Source organism: Ixodes scapularis, unplaced genomic scaffold (assembly GCF_016920785.2).
Source record: "Ixodes scapularis isolate PalLabHiFi unplaced genomic scaffold, ASM1692078v2 PGA_scaffold2__306_contigs__length_199485367, whole genome shotgun sequence".
Classification (NCBI taxonomy): Eukaryota; Metazoa; Arthropoda; class Arachnida; order Ixodida; family Ixodidae; genus Ixodes; species Ixodes scapularis.
This window is the reverse complement of record NW_024609857.1, coordinates 188,560,170-188,582,498: the sequence shown is the minus strand read 5'-3', so window position 1 is coordinate 188,582,498 and position 22,329 is coordinate 188,560,170. Positions and strand designations below refer to the sequence as shown.

The window sequence follows — 22,329 nt, the reverse complement described above, 5'->3', positions numbered from 1 at the left end:
GTACAATGATAAGTTTGACAACAACGCTGCTGCCATAATCACTTTATTCAAAAAAGCAAAAAAGCACAAGAGTAAAGCTTCTGAAGCTCTACTGTTGTAGGGAGTTGGCCGTGATCAACTGGAGTTTGTGCGGAGCCACTGCCGTGCGTCGAAGAACCGGACGCCCTGTCGTTCCGAAATTCTTGGCCTTTCAGCTTGCGGTTGACTCGTGTCTTAGTTACGCTGATCCGTTCCGCGGACCCCTCCGCACCAGAAATTTCCTCTTCTAAGGCATCATATTCGACAGATAGCTCAATTTCCTTGTCCAGCTCTTTCAGGAAAGCCTCCTTAAGTAGAAGAATATCAAATGTTTCTTCGAGCTCACCGATGTCGGTTGGATCCGTGGCCAGCAGACGCCAGTCTCGTTGATGATCTTTGTTGTGGCGGCTCGCAGGGTAATCCTCTTTCGCTTCAGGCGGTCGACGCCCTCCTCGCTCGTAGTAGGCATTTCGGCCCCAAAAATCGTAATAATTACTAGCTTCCTTTGTTTCTTTGCTACCAAACCAAGCTCGTCGGAAGTAAGGAAAGCGCACCTACACATCTTTTCGGCTTCGACTCACAAAGAAGACTTCTTTACTTTCTCAAACTTAAACAAGAATACCGGCGGAAAGGGAAACCCTCGAAGAGGCGGCCCGGCGAGCGCCCCAAGCTGCTCAAGGCCTCCCGGGAAAGTGCTCGGGACGAGGGGGAGACTTCTTGAGCACAAAGGAGCCCGCCGCGGGGTCTCCGGCGACCGCCAAGACGGGAGGAAACAAGGCACCCCGTCGGGGGACGGAGCGGCACACAAACTAATAGAAAACACGCGCGCGGACCGGGGGGAGAAGTCAACAAAAACGCAACTCTGGTGTCACATCAAACTGCGTGGTGTGCACACCAGGCTGCCTCGTCGGTGCATGAGTCCTTGTGATGTGAAACCAGACTCCCTTGGTGTACCCATCAGGCTGATGTGCGGGTACACCAGCATTTCTGGTGGGCACGCCAGGCTGGTGTGCTCGATACATCAGCATCGCTGGTGGGCACACCAGATATTCTGGTGTCACATCAGGATTCTTTGTTGTCACACCAGGATTGCCTGGTGTATTTTTCATTAGGGGTACACTAGCATATTTTGTCGTTCATTTGTTTACACTTTGTCCGAACAGAAAGAGACCTCCCTCGCGTTCCCACAAAATCAATCCATCCGCCACCGGAGTAATGGAAAAAAAAAAAGAAGAAAGGAGCAGCTGTGCTTTCCTATTCGCGGGCGATGAGAATATGAGCATTTGAAATTGGCTTCGAGTTTAGCCTAGCGACGCAAGTCGTCCCCTAACAACCGAAACTATGTGAGCGGTGGATGCCGTGTTTCGATCGTAGGTAAAATTCAAATTCCCTGAGGTTTCGTGGCAGTCAAACACAGATGTTTTTTTCCTTCGAGCACGCTCTAGAAGAACGTAGTGGAAACAAACTACTGCATATAAAACGCGCTGCCATATGCACGTGGCGCGGAAGCCGCGTAAACAGGTCGAAGAACAGACCAGCCATTTTTTTCTGCGTGCGCCTCCACTCCTGGAGTTATCCAATTTTTCTTACGCGCACATCTCTACGCAATTTTATTCAGCAAAAAGACGCTGCCGACTCTTCAGAGTTCTTTGCAAAAGCATGGGTGCTCTCCAAGGCAAAATCAGCCATAGATGCGCACGCTTTCCTGAAGAAAAGACAAAACGAAAATAGAGAAGTAAAAAAAAAAAAAAAAAAAAACAATTTCCTATTTCTTTTTTTTAATGACGCGATGCGCTGTTTGATATATTGACTCCTGTCAACAGAAATGTATAATCAAGAATATTAACCTATGAATGCTTCTGTTTCGTGAATAACACCCGTGAAAACGCGGTAGCCCAGGAAATCGAAGTCGCTTGTGTGAGAGGATACACTCTAAAATAAAAAAGGGTGTCACTTTACTCCCTTTTGTCCCATATAATGCACCCAAAAACTTCAGTTCGACGTACAGCTCATTATAGTCGAACGAACGACCCCAAATTTTACGGGGGGCTTGATAACGGTGCGATATAACTTACTAAATAGCTAAAGTACGTATCAAAGACCACAAAAAAAAAAAAAGACACTGAGCTTTCGCAGTAGGGCCAAGAAAACCCGGATTATTTTTTTGTAGTCAATAACACGTACATTTGCTATTTTAATAGGTTGTACCACACGGCTATCAAATCTCTCGTGGAAGCTGGTACCGTCAGTTCGACATCAGTCCGCTGTACGTCGAACTGAAGTTTTGGGGTGGCTTATGTGGGACACAGGGTGTGTGAATACAGCATTTTTTTTTTTCTGAGAGTGCAGTTTGTAGTTAATCTTTTGTATTAATATAACGTTTCGGTTTTGTTTTACTGACACTCGGCGGCTTCCTTTAAAGGGTAACTGCAAAGAAAAAAAAGTTTTTTTTTAAATAGCCTAATTGGGACAAGCATGTCAAAAAACAATTTTTCCGCGAGAAAAAACATTTTTTACAGCAATATTTATTGCGTGAGACTCATTTTAGTTTGCGGCTATTTCGTCCGTTTTAAATCGCGCGCCACGAAGTTGTGATTATGTGACGTCAATCCCAAAAGGTTCTCATTGGCTAAGAGTTTGATTGACAGCTTAGATCTTGGTTGTTAAACCTTTGTTATATGTTGCAATTTCCTTTTGAGCGGTATATTTTTACGTTTAAAGAATAACCCATGTGATGAGAGTTATTATTCTTTACAAAAGGTTTACAAGATGGCCACTTCCGTTTGGATTCATACAAACAAAAGCTTCGCCATTCTTTCATGGCCGCCGTAGTCTCTGCTCCCGCCTGTCTCGCCTACCTCGACGAATAGTTTCGCCGAAGTGATCAGTGTTTCGTCGTCTCGTGCTGACCCAGGTGCTTGAGTGAGACTTTTTGAAGTGAAGTAGTGTGTGTTTAGCAGCTGTCGCAGGTGTTAGTGATAGGAAGTGACGCGGGGTTTTGGCTTTCATGGCGCGGTTCTTTCGTTTTCCTCTTTGCTTGCTTAGCGTGCTTTTTTCTTTTTTGTTTTTTTTGCTTGTTTGCGCGTGCGAATGCTGACTTTTCGGAGATGTCAGATGCGTGATCCCGACAGTGAGCCTTCCAGCAGCCATGTCGCCCCGAAGGGAATGCTATTTGGCTGGAGGCAATCGGGCGTTCGCGTAGCGACCAACGTGCCTAGTTACGTTCTCGTCATATCGCTCTGGAGGCCGTCGAGATTCGCGCCGTGTGAACCTAACGTCCGCGACTAGACAGAAAATAAAAAAGCACTATGTCCACTACGTAAAAATGGTCTCAGTTTATGCATCTGTAGGCAGGTACGAAATCGTGCACAAATTTATTCACACCGCACGATGCAACACGTCGCTGTGCAAACGCAGTCCAACACTAAGCATAAAAACGGCAGATTTAGGACAAGAATTCAGAGTCCATTGTTCAATTAAAACGACGTAATTTGTTGAAAACGCCCGCAGCTTTTTACTCACGGTATGCGTCGGGAAACTTCCACATTTTGAAACAGAACGAGGCAGATTTACTTTTAAAAACGCTCCCAGCGACCTCCCGGACCAGTTTGACTGGATCAGCTGACGACGACGGGACTTAACTGGTTGAACGTCAACCCCACAACCAATTTGCGCTCCGTGTTGGCACCGCATTACACACACCACGAACGTTTCAGCTCTGTCGCATCGCCGTGTTGCACCAAACAGAACGAGATCGCCGAAACCAACGCAGCGCTGTCGTGAACCTTGGCTTGTGGTTGCGCACTCGTGGATTCTGTGACTCCCTTCGCTTTCAAAGCGCGCACGACGATTACGAACGATACTTTCCGTCTTCCGGGAACATCACAGGGGCACATCTCCGGTCACGTCTTTGCTACATGTGCTCGCACACCGCGTCAAACCAAAACAATACCGCGGCCTGGCGTAGTTGGCGTAGTTGCCAGATCTTGCCGGAAGTCGAGACGCTGCGTCGTTCAACTCCGCAACGCAAGGAGAGTGAGGGGCGGGGCGTACTCCTCTTCCGCGGGGGTCGAAAGAGCGGGAGTTTCAAATGTGGAGAGGTTCTGACTCTACTAAATTACGTCCTGTGGCGTAAATATTGATTAAAAAAATTATTTTTTTCGCGGAACGTTTGTTTTGTGACATGCTTGTCCCAATTAGGCTGTTTAAAAAAAAACTTTTTTTTCTTTGCAGTTACCCTTTAAGATGTAATATTTATTTGCGATTCAATCACCCTTATCATTATTATCGTCGTTGTTGTCATCCGAGTCATCATTACCTTCAGCATAATAGTGATCATCATCACCATTGTTATACTTTATGTATCTGGTTCATTAACAATCAGCGATATTTAATGTGATAAAAGTTGAATAAACTTAAGATATATACTTGTGAAAATGTGCGCCAGCAGACGTAATCACTTTGCGTATAAAATAAAACATGCAAATGACAGACAAAAATAAAAGCGCTCAATAAACAAAACAAAAAAACTAAAAGAAGCTTATATAATCTCCTCTATTTGTAACAAATATTGCCAAAATTATTGAATTATAAATGCCTAAATGCATTTGTATAGAAAGGTGTTTCTTTTTAAGCTTAACGAAGTTGTTTAAAACAATTCGTAAAAGCGGCACGAATACAGCTTGTGCAGATACGTTATGAGGGGAGGGGGACACAACATAGGGGCTAATATTCACAGTAAGTTTAAAAATTAACTAAAACTGGTTAAGTAGTTTTTAATTAGTGTAAATAGACGTATTGTTATAATTAGAATCTTGCTGAGCGTCATCAGAAACCACTAAATCAGCAATTTGTAGGAAGGCATGGAGCGCGTGGGTGTGGTAAATGCGGTAGCACGCTAAAGTAATCACTCGTTCAATAGGCACAAGGCTTAGGTGAGAAAACGCGGATGATAAGAGACGGGTAGCCTTGCACTAGTAGCTTTGCTTCTGCTGCAGAAGCGGTAACTTTGGTGCTCCACCATGCTTCCTCCATGCTTCAAGTTTTTCTGATGTAATTTTATATAGTTGTTTTCGATGATCCTCAGCAAGTTTCTAATTGGAGCCAGAGATTTATTTTCGATAAGCATAGCGTTAATTAGCTTATTTAGTTAATTACAGGACTGACCGTTACGATTAGACTGCTATACTGTGTCCCCCTTTCCAGGCTCGTAGCCAGGTGGGGGGGGGGGGGGGCATGGATCCCGCCCCCCCCCCCCCCCCGAAATCTTCCATTTTGATGGGCCCTCCTCTCCCCCCTCGCCCTCATACAGCATTTTGTCATAAGCGGCCCCCCCCCCCCCCCCCCCCCCCCCAAAAAAAAAATATATCCTGGCTACGTGCATGCCCCTTGCCATATAACTAGGGTGTGCATTTTCCGGTTTTAGCCGAAAAACACCGATAAACATCCGTCGGTGACGAAAATATACAATCGGTTAAAACCGAAAAACACCTGTGGTTGGATATTTTCGTCCTGGTTAATACCAAAAAAACACCGGTCGTTGCTAGTTTCTGACCTAGCGAAACCCTTTCCCCGTAGAGGTTCGTCAAACGTGTTATCTCGTGGATCCTGCATTCTTCCCGTGTTTATACATGGCTTGCAGGTGGCGTCAGTCCGCCCTCCTTTCTGGGGGTCAAAAGCGTCTAGTGAACGCAGTGGAAGCTAAGCTCTCATACGCCTTTCCCCCATTGTGTCTCCCATGGCCCCCTTTTGTGGACAAATTAACACAGTGGAGGGCAGGCTCTCACGTGCCTTTTCCTCATTGTGTCTGGCCAAGTGATGTCGGTGCAAGCCATGTATTCAGAGGCTGTTGTGGTTCCTGGAAGACACTGCCAACGTCCGTGTCGTACAAGAGCGTGCGTTTTCATAATTGCGGGTTGCGAACCGCAAGGAACGTGCTGTCATGACGGCAGCACGTTCCTTGCATGTAGATGCGAGCATGAAAGTATGCTTGTATCTACTATAATAACCAAGTGTTAGAAATAGTTGCTTTCTAAAGAAGTGTATGAACTATGTGAATAAAATTGGAACTCTCTGTCTGTGATCAATCGCTTTTTTTCCCCAATATTCACCGATTTTAGCCTCGTCGTGAGACGTTCCACCGAAATACACCGGTGTATTGAAAATAAATAAACACCGAAAAACATCCGCCGATTTTTCTTACAAATAAACACCGGAAAGTACACACCTTACATATAACTCACCTGCAGAAATCGAATTAGTGTAGCTCTCGCGGCTTTGTTTAAACAAATCTGTTAAGCTTAGGAAGAAAAATACACCCTTATTTTATCTTGAAACAAAATCAAGATTTTCATGTTCTTACATAAATAATTGTATAATGATTGTGTGGGTAAAAAGGAAAATTGCTTTTTATTAAACTAGCTGGTGCTTAGAAATTCAGTGTATACAAAATCATTAGGTCATATATCAATGGGGTCCCCCATTTCGTGCCAAGAAACTGTATAGTGCGCACGACCGTTTGATAGGCTGTACCAAATTTACCAAGCAGCTGATAATAGGTAAATAAATCTTTAGATTTAAGACGTGTGTGATATGTACACACATGATTTTTTGAACAAATTTTATACGGGCTGCATGAAACTCAATGAACGAAGTTTGAACAATATCAACTCTTGACATCATAATGGAACAATATGCACGAAATACTCAAGCATGGGTTAGAATTTTGTCTGGTAAACTAATCGTCGTATTTAGGATTCTAAACACTTTACATCCAAAATTCGTGACATAATTTGCGCCAAGATATTTCGGTGGCATCCTTTTATGATTTCCTTTCCCCACGTCACGACCAAGATTTGTCTCGCCGCGATTGGCAGAATTTGTCGCACTGTTAACCGGCGATATGGCATGTACAGGAAGCAACTGTTTTGGCCAATCGCGAACTTCGACCATATCCACGCTCTTGGCCGCGCACGTCGCAAATAGCTAAGCGGGAATGTGTTATGAAAATACGCTTCAGTATAACTATAATCACTAAAATACTGAAATAAGCTTGGACAGAAATGAATACGAAGAAGTCACAACTTATTAAAGTTAAATCAAGTCAAGACCTTGTATGTTTATCTACTTCGCATATAAAAAAACAAAAAACTTGCGAACATGAATTATGTAAGACGCAATGATCTTGGCCATGATTACAAACTTACGACATTGTATACATATGTTCACTTCAATACTGTAAAACAGTATATGAATATAAATACACTTAGGAATATTGGAAGCACTCTATAATTAATGACGCTACTATCCCTACTTTTTGACAGAACATCGTTTTATTAGCACGACTTACCAGTACCGGTACCGAAAGAACAGGGCTTTTTCGCATCTCTTACGTATCTTGAATAGCCGCAGCAACTAACCACTCCGGCTGGGTAAGATTGTTTGAGAAGGATTCAACCACGAAGTCACCCAACAACTGGAATACAGTGGTTTACGATTAAATCGAGGACTGTCTCCACACACACAAAACAGCTAAAAACAGTAAGCGCAGTCTCCCATCCGAAGGCAACACCAGCCCGCCCGCAGCACGCACCCCAAGTAAATAAAAACGCATTCATTGTAGGGTCAGCTATGTGCATAGTAGAATACACTTTTCGCCAAATGTAGCTTTCGCAGTTATTACCTATTGCAAATGACATATTAGTAAAAGGCTTTCTCCCAGAGGCTCTGTGCTTTCCGCCATAAAGACGAGCAAAAGTGATAATTTAATTACCGAAAATTGAGGCAGCGAAGAAAGCGTCGGCGTTTGAAAATGGAGCAGCGTAGCCATGGGAGATTGTGCGATGAGACGTCGACTGTTAAGAGACAAAACCGTTGTGACCGGATCGAAGGTAAGCTGCTAGTAAGCTTCATCTTACGATGAATCGCAGCAGACGCTGCAAACCCTCCGTGCCCATTCAGCGCCGTGACCGTGTCACGTGACCAAACGCTCCGCGCATCGCAACGCCTCAACCCTAGCCCACGTGACGGTCCCACGACAATTGATTGGCTCCAATGAGTCGTGGCGTTCTTTGCGGTCCATCAAAAGAAAATTCCGCTCCGACACTGCATATAACTGCGCAAAAAAAGAGAGGGGACAGTCAGTCGGTCATTAGCCCAGTAGCCGTGTTTTGCTACGAAACATTCGAATGTTGATGGTCTTCCCTCGACGGCAAAACAGATACCAGGGAGAAAGCGTGACGCCAAAGAGCAGAATATTCCGCGGAAAAATCAAACTACAACAAAAGCACCCCAACGAGAGCTTTGTTGCTTGCGTTCGCACGGTGCGAGTTACGATGTTTCTAATGCCCTTCCTGGCCCCTAAAACCATCGGGGCCACCGAAACGATAACACGGGAGTTGCGGGCTTCATTAGCGCCCTTTGCGGTGCTTTTCTCTTTCTGTAAGTTCCGGCCAAATGGCGTCGGGTGACGAAACGGGCCTGCCACATACACCGCCTAGAATCCGGGCCACCAGCGTGCGAAAAGGTATAGGAAAGGGCAGAAGCGAGTGAATTAAGCGCGCGAAAGGGTGCTATACCTTCCGTTTTTCACGTCTACGGGGATAATGACTCATCTAAGAGTTCCCTGATTGCGAGATCTGCAACATTTGGCGATAAGTGTTTTGATGTGTGGCAATTCCGTTTCGCTTGTTGTAATCACCTGTAACTAATACCATTTCCGTTAGATGGTATAAGCTACGTTCCCCTCACACATGTAGTATATATATTGCAGGTCGAGTATACATTCTTGCTCACACAATTAGGTTTGCTTACAAGTCCCGACCCTGTCCTTGAAATGTTCTTTCACGTCAATCTTTCAGACGCCCGCTACTTTGAGTGGCACTAAAATGCATCCCATAGGTCGCCGGAGGTGCCAACACGCAGCGGGTGATATTTCGTTGTTTTCTATAAGCCGTAATTGTAGTTTTAGATGAATTATTTTCTATTTCTGAGAGCGACTTGCTGACCCCTGCAGTACTAGAAATCGAGGACTGAACATCCCCAAACAGCTATCACAAACAAGCAATTGTCGTGTCTTTTTTTTGTGTGTGTTTTTTTTTCTTCGTTTTTATTGCGGTAGTTGGTAGTGTGCTTCCGGAGCAATTTGGCGGCGCCCGTAGGCAAATACACACGTAAGCGCGCCGCTCCCTCGCCGTCGCGCTTTCTCTCTAGCCTCCATCGCCTTCGCCGCTCGCCCAACTGCATCATCCATTGTAATATGCGCTATTACTTTCACCCCCCTCCCCCGTGGTTGTCCACGCAGCAGCAGCTCCATTCGAAAGCACAACGACCAAAACCGCCGCCGCAATTTTCTTTTTCTTTTTTTTTTTTCTACACAAGGTTTTACTCTCCATCCGAGGAGTGGGATTGGCAAGCTCGCTCAATTGAGCCGCGCTGGACATAATAAGTGAATATTTGCAGTGGCGCGAACACAAAAAAGGGCGCATGACTTTTCATATCACGCGCGAGTGGCAGGGCGCAAGTTCCAAAGGCGTCAAGAACCCCCCCTCCCCCCCCCCCCCCCCCCCCGCCTTCTCTGTTTGGGAGGAGGAAGAACTCGTCGTAAAATCAATTCTGTAAGAAGCACACAACTTCGTGGGTACATCTTCAATAAATATTCTGGTAAAGGGGAAACTCCCAACGTACATATGCCAAAGCATATGGACTGCAAGCAAATCCCCCAATGCACATCTCTGAACATCTCGACAGCGGCTGCTATCAATCGCAGCACACTTTATGCGGCCGTTCGCAACTTTCTTTTCTCACGAGTTGCGAACCTACTAGAACTACTAGAGTGGTGGAAAGTGATCATTCGGGTCACCAACTTCAGCTCTAACGATTGGTACTCGACAAAATCCTCTCTGAGTAGAAGGCTAAAGGGGCGCCTATGTCGCGTTAGTTCCGATTGTGTAGGCGAGTCTATGGTCGAAATATTGTTTGTGCATCATACTTTCAAGTTGCGCTTCGTCACTCTCGCATATTGGTGCCGCAGTGAGCAGCGAGCCGGAAACGTTTCAATGAAGTCGCGGATCACGTGACAATTAATCGCGGTATAAATATGAATATTGCGCTTCGATTACATTTTCGCATAGAGATAAAAATATATTGTATTTTCTACCCCATACAACTAGCACTGTAAATAACTCAGTATATTCTTCAACAAAAAGTTCAAACGCTTTGAAAATAAAGTATTTAAAATACATTGAGTAAGTGTAGGAATTAATTTAGATTTTAAGACATCTTTTTATATGTGGCTTTTGTGTCAAGTCCACAGGCCATATAATTTCTTAATGGCAAATCAATACCTCTTTGTGTGAGACGCGTAGTTCACTCATGCAAGATAGCAGTAAAAAACGATATCGATAGTCTACTACCAAAGTTTGCCAGTTTGCAATTATAAAAACGAGCCGAAGGCAATGAATCTCCACGGCACCATGAACGCTAGAACGAATTTAGGTAATTGAGTGTCATCAGCGTACTGCGTGTGTTTTCGTACATTTTCATGATAACGTCAAAAGACCAACATTGGGGAAAACGTTTTTTTTTATTATCGCTTGAAGCGACGGAATCTATAAATTGTTACCGTGTTATTCTAAAAAAAAAAGCCAATCGATATAACCAGAAAGAGTCCCCTAGTTTTAGTCTATTATTTTTTTTCGGCACTCACCTTTCCTTTCGCCAATGAAAGGAAAGGTGAGTGTTCGCTACACACAAAGAGAAGAATGCAATTTTGACCACGGTACTTAAAAAAAAAAATAGGGAGTTTTAGAACAGCGTACGCGAAATCCATGTATGCGCAAAGAAATGACTTCGCCGACATGCGACACTTCAAAACATGTTTTGGGTTAGGCGCTTGCGCGAAAGCAATGACACTATTTTTTATTTATTTTTTGCATGCAGAATAATTCTGTGTAAGCTATTTGCAAGTTTCCTAGCACATAATTGTCTAACTCTCTCATTATCGGAGATTGTGACAAAAAAAGTTTAAGGTATTTTGATTATTTTGATAAGCCCGGCAAGCACAAAATACCTCGTGCTTGCATTATGTGTGCATTCTGATCAGTTGCGCATAGTTACACTGAACTTTGGGTGGTTTTAGATGCGTCGGACACGCGCAAAGTTATGCCCTCACAGGGTTTATCGGAATGAACGAGACAAGCTTACATTTATTGACGAGTGGATTGTGTGAGGATTACAATGTTTTACTGAAAAGTTTTCACAGGCCCTAAAGATAATCTACTGGGCAATGCGATTTACTTCGCGAAAACTTAATAGTGTTAGCACCGACAGCGTTTGCGTAGTTGGAACCACTGGACACGCACAGCTTCGGTGTTTCCTCCTCTGAATTGAGAGGGCTGGCTGCAGTCATCTACCCTCGTGTAATTCCGTTGAGACAGCTGAGAGTGCAGTCCCTGCTGTCTTGGCGAATCCGGAATCTCAGTGTGTCAATGGCAGCTCTCTCTCCCTGCGCAGAGCAAAACCGCGACGCGACAGGCATGCGTTCTCTCGGAGGGGGGGACTTTTAAAATGCTCAATGCGAATATTCTCGTGAAGGCGTGCATTCTAATGCAAATGAGCAAATTGGAATGTATTCTTCTAGTAAAATATTTCGGTTCCGCTTCATCCGCGTGTGCATGTAGCGCCTCGAGTCTTTTGTTTCCTTGGATTGCAAGAAGCGCCGTGTGGTAACTGAAGTAATCGCGACGGGAGGAGGTTATCACGCCCTTTTATCTATCTATGGGCTGCTGTGCTACATTGTGACATCATAAGCCTTCCGTGTCTATCCATTGAGACATTAGGATCTTCCCAGTGACGTTGTGAGTTCAGGTGGGGAGCTACCATTCCTCATTTAGAGATAGCTTTTAGCGCGGACGGTCACCTGTTCGCGCTGGCTCCCGGGAGTCGTACTTGGTCCAGTTGCTTGCGCCGTCTTTTACCTCCTCTCGTGGTGTCGATGAATTAAAACTAAAAGAAAAGGTATCGTAGCGCCGGGCAAAGGAGTGGGGCTACGGATGGCACGGTCCGGTTTTCGATTCCCACTGAGCCGCTTGGTAAACCTCGTTTTTTACAAATAATATTGCCTAACTAAGGGTAGATATGATTGGGTATGACCATGAATGCCTTCTTTTTGGTTCCTTATGCAGTGCCTACCACGGGATGTGTATGCCTTACGTTGACGTGGCCTGCGAGTAACGCTTATTTCTTACACTCCGGCGTCTCAATTTTCGCACGAAGTTCAGGTCATACACATTTCGTATTGAAAAAAGCCGTAGGGGTGCGATGTGGGCAAATCGGGAAAGACGTGCCTGACACAGTTACATGAACGGGTTTGGACCGAGTGGTATGTGCATTTGTTTGCTGCGTTTTCTCCCTTGTTTTATTTCCATGACTTGATAATGCGAAACCCTCTGATATTTGTCAAATCCACATTCTCAATCGCGGATAGCATATATATATATATATACAAACAATCTCCATTATTTTGGAGACAACAAAATGGTGATCAAAATACCCTTTCTCGCGTTCTGCTATCTTGGAATATTGTATTTCGCTACTATTTAAGTTCAGGCGCTGTTAACGCTACGAGTTGGTGGGATTCATCGAGCAACGAAACACCTCAATTCGCTAGGTCTTTCCTGAACATAATAGGATCAGCAATGATAGAACACGTACGACACTTGACGAATCCCATGATGTTTGCAGATTTAATGCTGTTTTATTGGTTCCAGTGGGTCGTAGTGGCGGCTGAGGCTTAACTTATTTACGGTGAAACGAAATACAGAGTCGGTTCTGAGAAGTGATTTCTTAATGTGTGGCGTTATTCTCATCAACGGCGAGAATCGAGACCCTTTAGAAGAGGAGGAGATAGTGGAGGGATTGCACCTAGATTAATTGAGGGGTCAAATTAGTTGCTAAGATCGGTAAAGGACTAGGAGTTTTGCCTGGAGTAAATTTAGGAAGTAGAAGGTGAATCACCCTAATCTTTGTTTTCTTTTGGGAAATGGAAGAGTGAGAAGGTTAGATGTTTAGGAGAAGGGTGATATGACTTTATTCATAGTTTAAAATATTGTGCCATTACTCGGCTGGAAAAGATATCGTTTAGGAATACGCCATCATATACATCGGCTATTCCATCCACAAACATACTCCAAAGAAGGCGTTCAGATAAAGCGGTTCTTTTCTGTGGCATCGATTACTCTCATGGTCAAAGTTCTCAATTGCTCAGACAAGTACAATCATTTGCAGGCCATAAAAAAACTAGATTACAAAAAAACGCTTAAAATTAAAAAAAAACTCAAAACAAGAAAAAGAATATAGAGCGCATCCACGTACCTTATCAGGCATCTACAGGGAGGCGCCGATATGGATGAAGGTTTTTTCAATCATAAAGCACTTTGCACAAACGAGTTCTGATCGCCACATTATGGTCCCACATTTTGCGCGGACGTTTCCACTCGAAATTTGTGGAGCACGTCGGGTAGTGTTTTTGTGTCGATGGGGAGGCGCGATGCTTGATGAGTGGGTTTTTGGGATGGTGTTATAAGTTTGCATTTTAACATTTCGTGAGCATGGTAATTTTTGGTGTACACGTTTCTACGTGCCAACAGAGAATGCGTTTTATATGCTTAAAAAAGTTCTCTTAATTGTTCTAATCATTAGGTTAGAAGGGAATTTATGCTTAACGTGCTTTACGTGGTTATATGGATAGGTAGTATGCTGTTTGTTTCGGTGTTGTACGCGAGAAATAATAATGCCGAGAAGAGGTTTGTACACTGAGCGGCACTGTTAGCGCTAAAACAACATTGGCGCTTTTTTGTGTTTACTTTTAAAGAGTATCGGCGAGCACCAATGTTTGCAGCTAAGGTTAGTGCCCCAAGTGATCTACTAACTTTGATAGCACCCCTACAAAAATATGTATGGACGTCCTATGTCCATACTTTTGCCGTTCTATTACCTATTTGTCCATCCTATGGATTCCTGTAGACAGTTCTTAGACCGTCTATGTACCATTGGTTTGCCACAGAATGGACACAAAAACGCTATAGAGATCTTTCCGAAAGAAAAAGTTTTTCATTCCTTCCTATTTCCGTTCTATGGTCCCGGTGAGTCTATGGTCATCCTATTTCCTCTCTATGGTGTGAGCTATATATTGGTGCATTAATAAAGTGATGCCGGGTAGACGTTTTCTTTGGGTGTAGCAAGGTGTCCAAGTTAAAGAGTTGTTAATTAAGTTCCGGGTATCAATATGTTACATTGATGTCTGGAGGCATATCCAACCTCAGGGTATACTCATTTTGGAGATGGAAGTGTTTAGTATGTGTCGGAATAATGTTTTTACTTTCTCAGTGGGAGGTAGGTATATGTGGGTCGCTGCGGCCCCCGTAGATATTTGCAACTTTCACAACCCATAGGGGGCGCACTGGTGCCTATCAAAATTGCGGTCATCTGGATGATCGTCGTTAAAAAGCGGTATACTAGGCTGGGTCTGCGCGCGACGCGTAAGTAATTGTAGTTTTGATATATACGCGCAGCATCGGAGACTTACTTTATGTTTTGTTTTTTTCACGTCAGGAAAGTGTAGGCAAGCCATTTTATTATGAGGCAAGTCATTTAGGAGCTAGGGAGTGCGATTCTCACACCGCGGTATCACCATCGCTTAAAGTGGCTTCTCTATGGACCCCGTAGGGACTCCGTGCAGACCCTGTATGGCTTCTCTGCAGACTCCATAAGGAGCCCGTGTAGAACCTGTATGTCTTCCCTGTGGACCCTGTATGGCTCCCATGTGAACCCCTTACGTACTCCCTAGAGACCTTGTATGGCTTCTTTACAGACCCCCTAAGGACCCTACACTCTTTAAAATGACTTTTACAGAGCACGTTTTTGCGTAAAAACAAATGGGGAAAAGCTCTTTTTGTAGAATCCTTTATTGGAGATCAGTACAAAATGACACGAGCGTGATGTTTGCATACACTTTTAGCTTACAGGGTTTTGCGGCACAATTAATATTTCTTTTTTTACAGCCATGCCTCACCGGCGACTTCAGGTAGCGCGTCCCGACTTGGGTGCGTCCTAACTTCGGTTGCAATTCGCGGCGCGTCCGCCTGGGAGACGGGGGTTGGCAACCCTGAAACCCCTCTTCTACCGTATATGTTTCGGCGCCAAAGTGGCCGATTAAAGCCAAAGCAGAACAGTCACATGCTGTCGAATATCGATAGTCCTAAACCAACACACGCAGTCGCGCAGTTATCCAAGTGGCCGCTGCGGGTGGAATGGTGGCGTTGCGATCGCAGTTAGTTTGGTTTTCGAGTACAGATAGGTGCCGCTTTTTCAGAGCAAGTTTTTTAGCAGTGTCCCAACTGACTTGTTCTAGAAACGTTGGTCGGTGCGAACCCCATAGCAGACCCCCTGCAGACTGAGTGGCTTCTCTGCGGACCCTGTAGGGACTCCCTGTAGACCTTGTATGGCTTTTCTGCAGACCCCATGAGGACCCTGTGTAGACCTTGTATGGCTTCCCTGTGGACTCCCTAGGGGTTCCTTGTAGACTTCGTATGGGTTTTCTGCAGGCACCCTATAGACAACGTAAAAACCCTGTGTAGACACCCTATAGAGTCCCTATGGACTCTATATGGCGCCTTGCCATAGAGAGGGTATAGGATGACCACACATCATCCATAGAATAGGACGTCCATAGAACGTCCGTTGGCCAATATTCTATAGGGCAGCCATAGGACGACTTCACGGAGGCAACAGAGGTCGTGGTCTGCCTATAGACGCCTTTTGTTCTCCCTATGGACGCTGGTCTATAGAACGTCCTAGAAGTGTCCATACATATTTTTGTAAGGGCACCGATCTAGTTAAAAAGAAAAAACAGAAGTCGGTAATTTACATTTACAGTGCCGTGGAGTGTATTCGCCTTCGATTCAGAAGAAACTTCTCAGGTTCCCAAATATGCATAAAAAAATTCGCTGAAAACAGCATTGGTGTGCACTTTTTTGCCCTCTCTTCCATCATGAAAGGCACCACACGTAATTACCGTTCCTTTTTACTAAGCAGCGACTCTAATGAATCTTGAATATTCATGAAGTCAAATACACAACTATGTCTCTGTTTCAGTGAGTTACGTTTTGCAGAAATACGATATAAGAACGCTAGTTAACTTTTCTTCTTGACGCAGCAGCGAAATGAGTCACTTGTCCCGTGACAGCTTGTGCCCCTTAAACGCTTCGGTGCTCGCTCTTTTGGCTTTTGGCCAGAGCAAGCTGTCAGGGACCCTAGACCACTCAAGCACAAAGTTGGAACCCAAAGTTCGCTCAGCGCTCCAATAGGACTTCTGCGACAAAATAGCTGCGTCATCGTCGTGGAGAGTTCAATGGACGCGCTCCATCAGATTCGGCTCACAATTTGTGCCTGACAATTTTCGCGCCTCTTTTGTTCTTTCGTCAGCTCCTAGTGCTAATGTATCCCAAGTTAAACGCACAGTTTAGAAATGCTAATCACACGAACATCGTTATAAAAGATAGCACGATACAAAACAAAACCTAGTTTTTTTGGTGCCATATAAATGAACTATGCATTGCAGAAAGCTGGCATGCTGTATTAATATGAACGTAGCAGTGGTAGTATAGAAAAGATTGAGAACATAATGCTACATCAAGCAAAAGACGGATACCTAAGAACTAAATATTATATCTATATACAGGATGCGGCCGTAAGGCCTAACAAATTTGGCACGCCTTGCAAAACTTGGATTCCAAGCGTAAATACCTAAATTGGGGCACGCAAACTTAGTTTCGACAGAAGCTTTATGACTAATTTTAGAGATCAATTCTGAGGTAGTGAACTAGTAAAAATAAAGCAAAGTCGAAGGCGGTGAATTTTTCATGCCCTATACAGCCTGTTTGTCGCCTGCACACTGGTTTATGAGCTCGCTCCCGGTTTGCTTGCTCAACGCAAAAACGCTAAGAAAACAATTGCGGCGATGGGCAATAATGGGCGATGAGCAAGATAATCGTGATAATTACTTTTAACAAAACGAATGAACAATGACCATCTGAAAGCAAGCTCACAATCCAGTGTGCAGAGGGCGAACATCCGGTATCGGGCATAGAAAATGAACGGCTGCCGTTCTTACTCCATTTTTAATAATTTACCACCTCTGACTCGAGCTCTGAAAGAAATATGCATAAGAATTCACGTGAAACTACGTCCGCGTACCCGATTTCAGTATGTACGTTTAAAATTCGAATTTCGCAAGGCGCGTCAAAGGTGTTAGCCCTTACGGCCGCAGCTGTATGAGCCCACCTTCACTTTGACCTAGTATTAGTTAAGCCAAAAAATGGCGTTGCGGGAGCATATTGCATACCCTCCAGTGAAAAGAAGTTACAAGCAAGAAGACCAATTTTGTATGCTTTCTTACTGACTAGATGTTCTTTTTTTTTCTTCTGGTAAGTGGATGATTCGAAGCACGAAAAGCACACATGAAACACTTTTTTTTTGTTTTTCGCCACCCTTACGACACTCCTGAACCATCGCTAGACATCACTGCCCCTAGTAACTGTCGAACGCGACAGACGGCGGTACCTCAAGTCACCCTCACTGTCGTCATGGCGACCACGATGTTGCTATGGAGATAACCCGTAACCGTTCCCTCCCTTTTCCTCCGCATCAAGAAAGCGTAAGCATGCCAGTACCAAAGATATTACAACCGTGTCGCAAGTGTCTTACCGCAACCTGAGGTCTCTCTACCGGAACAATTTCGCTCATGATCGCGACGACGATCCGACAAGATAATAAAACCACATCTTTCACGGCAAAAAGTGGCGCCCTTGCAAAACCGCCATTTTTTTTTTAATTTTTAAATTACGTTTATTTATTTTTTTTTTAATTTCTGTTCAAGGGAACGATCGACAGTATTGTCGTTGATGTTTTCGTTATCGGAATCTTTGCAGAAGGAAATCCGAGTACACACCTTGCTTGGTATGTACTACATACCAACAGAAAACGCAATGCCGTCTATTTTTTGATAGCTCTAGAGTCGCGATCGGTGATCGCGGTGGGAAAAGGTAGAGTGTGCGTGTGTGTCTCTCTCTCGTCTCGGATCAATACGGCAATAAGGCAGCTAGGCGAGACCGCAGGCGGCGATGCAACGTCCCGGCTGCCTTCACCGCCGACGCCGCCAAAAAGGAAGATAGGAAGACCGCGGGGCCACGCAGACGTCGTATACTCAGCTCCACTTCCACTTGGACCGAAACGAAGCTGCAACACCCGCTCATTCATCCTCACATAAAAAGAGCAGTTAAGGCTCCTACTTCGCGACTCGGATGACAAGCACGGACTAATTAGATCATCTTGCAAAAAATAAAAAAAAAATGACGCGGCTAGTAGGAATATTGTAGAACCAGACTATGCTTGGTTTCCGTTTACGATGGTCCGTGGAGGATGCCACGAGAAATCTTAGCAAATCTAATGGCGTGCGAGTGTCACGTGACCTTTTTGTGGGGCGTAGCGACGTGCAGGGCACGTAGTCACGTGGCTCGTTCCCAGAGCCGGACTGGCTTCGATGGCTTGTTACGTCGGCTGCAGTCTACCCTGAGGTTAAACGGAGTATCGCTGGACGTGGTCTGCAGTGTTCCGCTCGCTCCGACCTGGACCGAAGCGAGTTTCAGCGCAGGTGCCGGTCGCTCTAGTGGACACTATTAGGACGATTAAAAGCTTCCCCCGTCTCCCCGCTTCCTTCCTTCGACACCCCCCACCTTCCTACCTTCCTCCGCTGCCTAGATGGCTTTCTAACAAGTTGGGCGGCGGCTGCGACGGGAGCCGCGGCCGTGGCCTGGCCATTTTCTAGAAGACCTGTCCGCGTTGGTGGCGGGGGCGGTTTCGCTGCTGCTGCTGTTGCTGCTGTTGGTTTCGCGGCAGGCAGGGACGTTCTCTGCGTCCACTGTCTGTCGCTGCTTTGTGGGTTCCGAGCACGTAGTACCCTAAAAGGGTCTCTCTCTTTCCCTCGGCTCCGGTCTTCTTTGAGCGCCGCTCGCTGAGTTCGAGTAATGGGCGTATTAAAAGGTCGTAGGAGAGCGTGAGGCTGTCGCTTGTACGATGGGACTGTTCAATGTGTCGCGGCTAATGCGGCTACCCAGGGCGGACTTCCGTTTTTTTTTTTTTTTTTTGTTTTTTTGTTTCGACTTTGAAATTATTTTTTTTAAATAAAAGGGAAGTGTAAAACAATCGCTTTTGTCGTTGCATTTAATTTTTGAGTAAAGGAGATTTTGGCAATAGCGATTCATTTAATCCATCCACTGCATTTTTATGCCCACTATCGAGATGGCATTGCTCATGGGTTCCCGATGTGCGCGTATTTTCGTTTAAGTTATTCGAGGCATCGGTAAGAAATACATAGCGTTTTCGGAAAGGCTAGCGAGGCGCCACTGGGACGGGATTGAGAAGCAAGTACAATAATACAAATATTATGTGAGTGTGTAAAATAAACTTCGAAACATATAACGGCATATCAAAGAAAGATACGCCTTTTGTACTGCGTATAAGTTTGAATATATTTATTGGGCGAAACACACGGAAGTGTTCTCTTATCAATAAAATGATTACGTCAGACAAAAATATATTTAAAAAATACCTTGAGCCTAATATAGATAATCCCAAAGAGACTACGTTCTCCCACCAGAAATGCGAATTTCTGGTGGGAGAGTTTTGAGTTTCGAAATTTTTCTCCGTGAAGGGCCAAATGCGCCGAACTTACCTCAGTATGCCGCGAAGTATATATAGTTAGCCCTTGGCTATTGTGATATGCTGAGTGATAGCTCGACAGCTTTGTAATTACATAGTGTAAGGCAACGTTTTTATTTAAGCCAATATTTGAGCGTTTATGGCCGCCTCAGAGACGTGACAGCACCCAACGTCGATTCACTGCGCAACCACAACTGTCTTCGCCGCCAACCCGGCCAAGCTACAAAGGAAGGCAAAGTGCCGGTCTTCAACTTGCGAGTTGGTGGGCCCTAATAAGTTATTAGGGAGTTTTCATCGATCGTTTCCGCCCTGCCGCAACGCTCTCCGCAGCTCGCTAAGAGGTCCGGGTACCTTCAGTCAAGGCTTGCGCCGCGTAGGCACAGTGGCGGCCCCCTCGTTGCGGATAGCTTAGCGGAGGTGGGAAAACGGTCTACGAAAACTCCCTTTTCTTTCACGGAACCGAAACTTTGACTGACGCATTTTGATTGCAGCGGGGGGCTTGTCGTAACAAAAAGTTTGGACTTGCGTGAAAAGATCACCAGATGACTAAAATCGTCTTTAGTGAAAAAATCTGATGGTGAGGCATGGCAGATGCCATTTGTTGGGGTGCAGGAAAATATCCGCCCCCCCCCCCCCCCCTTAAAAATAACGTTTAATTGCAGTTGGTGGTAACTTTTGACTTTCCAAAAAAAGCGAAAATAAAACGAAATTCGTACTAGCGCAGACAAGCAGAAAATCAGCGAGGAAGTAGTTGGATATAAAGAAATAATAAAAGGGGCACGACGTTGGGAATACAAAGTGCGGAAGCTCTTTGTTATGCTGGATGGAGAAGAAAGAGTAAGATATATTACTGGGGGCAAGCTGCGTATGCAGAATGAATGCGCTTTTTGAGCGTTTTCTTGTACAAAGCAATTGTTTCCGGTGAATGAGACGTTCATTGCATAACACAAGAGAGCTGTCTTAAAAATAGAAATTGATGAAAAGATATTCACAACTCTTGCGAACCACTTTGCCTGTAAATTTGTTCTTCTTCCTCAGTAAGTTCGTCTCGCTTTTCTATATTAATTTTTGCAATTTACAAAAGGAAATTTGTGTTTTTTTTTAAATTTATAACAGCACTTTACAATGTACCAAGTTGTTTCTTAATAAAAAAATAAAAAAAAATATCATGGAATGCAACTTATATTTGAATAAAAAAAAAAATACGAGCCAGCTTCACAGACATCAATTCCTCGCATATCAGAAGTTACCTTAAATAGGCAACATAAAAAAGAAGGAAGCGTATCCGCAGCTCGAGTTCCTTTGCTTCTTGCGGAGGGGTTGCGGGGACGTCAAAACAGCGAGCTCTGATTGGCTCGATTGGAAGGATAGTGGGTAGACCTGAAGGTATCGAGCATTGATGTCCGCCCACTATCCTTTCAATCAAAACCAATCAGAGCTAGCTTGGCGGCAATCTGACGTCACCACAACCCCTGCGCAAGAAACAGACGACTTGCTCACTGCAGACGTCTTAATCGGGATGGTTCCATTTTTAGTGTCATTGTCCCTGACAGCTTAAAATGTGCGGAGCGTGGCGAGACACGAAAAGTGTCGCGCATCTCATTATCGGACCGCAGCCAATAGGATTGCTGTGCATCATTCGATAAGGGCGCCAACGAACCAATCACCAAGCAGGAAGCCTAATAGGCCACACTTTTCGTGTCTTAAGCCATCAGCGACTACAGTATACTATTCCACCGGAACGTTTCGGATGAATTTGCAGAACATATAAAGAAAGTTGGACAAGAAATGCCTACTTCACGTCAACCGTTAACATTCTCCCCATCCCGCTTTTTTTCTTAAATTTTTCCGAGCAAGAAGAAGCGTGGCCAACGTCCGCCGTATTTGGCGTCCACCCTGCCGGAAACGGAACCCGTCACGTGAAAATCCTCGTCGGCCGCCGCCACACTGCGCGCGTCTCGGGTCTCTCCACAGAACCACTTTAATTAGAAGAGAGGCTCATTCAGGAAATTAATGCCGGATGACGCCGGTTCTCAAAGACCCCCCCTCCCCGCCCTGATTTCTTGGGCGGGGAGATTTGCTCGTGTCCGCCTGTCCGACGTCCCCCGCTCGACTAGTTCCCCCCTCCCCTGCCTGGCCGCCGGGTGGGCTCCCTTCTCTTCTATGCCCTGCTTTTACGACGAACCGCAGATGGCACTACGAGCCGTCGAAGCCAGTCCCATTGACGGGTGACTGTCACGTGTCTTTTGAGAAGAGCTGCGCGACGCGCGAGGCATGTACTCACGTGCAACGATCCCGGCGCGGGATTGGCTGGTGTGATTCGCAGCGTTGACTGCGTTCCAAACGTGAGGGGAAAGCAGTAGGGGAGGGCGAGTCCACGACTTGCTCAAGCTCTCTAATTAAAGTGGACGAGGACGGAGGGAGGACGAAGAGGGAAAGGAAGAAATGACTCGCTCTTGGTTTTCTGGACGTTGTTCCCACGACCGAGACAAAAGCAGTCACCGGATGGAGGCGAAGGGAAGAATCGAGGGGACT

The 22,329-nt window shown here is 45.1% G+C and overlaps 1 protein-coding gene across 1 annotated transcript in view; it reads right to left on the bottom strand.

Annotated features, from left to right (window-relative positions):
• Positions 1-22,329, bottom strand: part of LOC8042343 (glutamate receptor ionotropic, kainate 2) — a 422,879-nt gene that overhangs the window by 364,380 nt on the left and 36,170 nt on the right. The gene's annotated exons all lie outside the window — the stretch shown is intronic.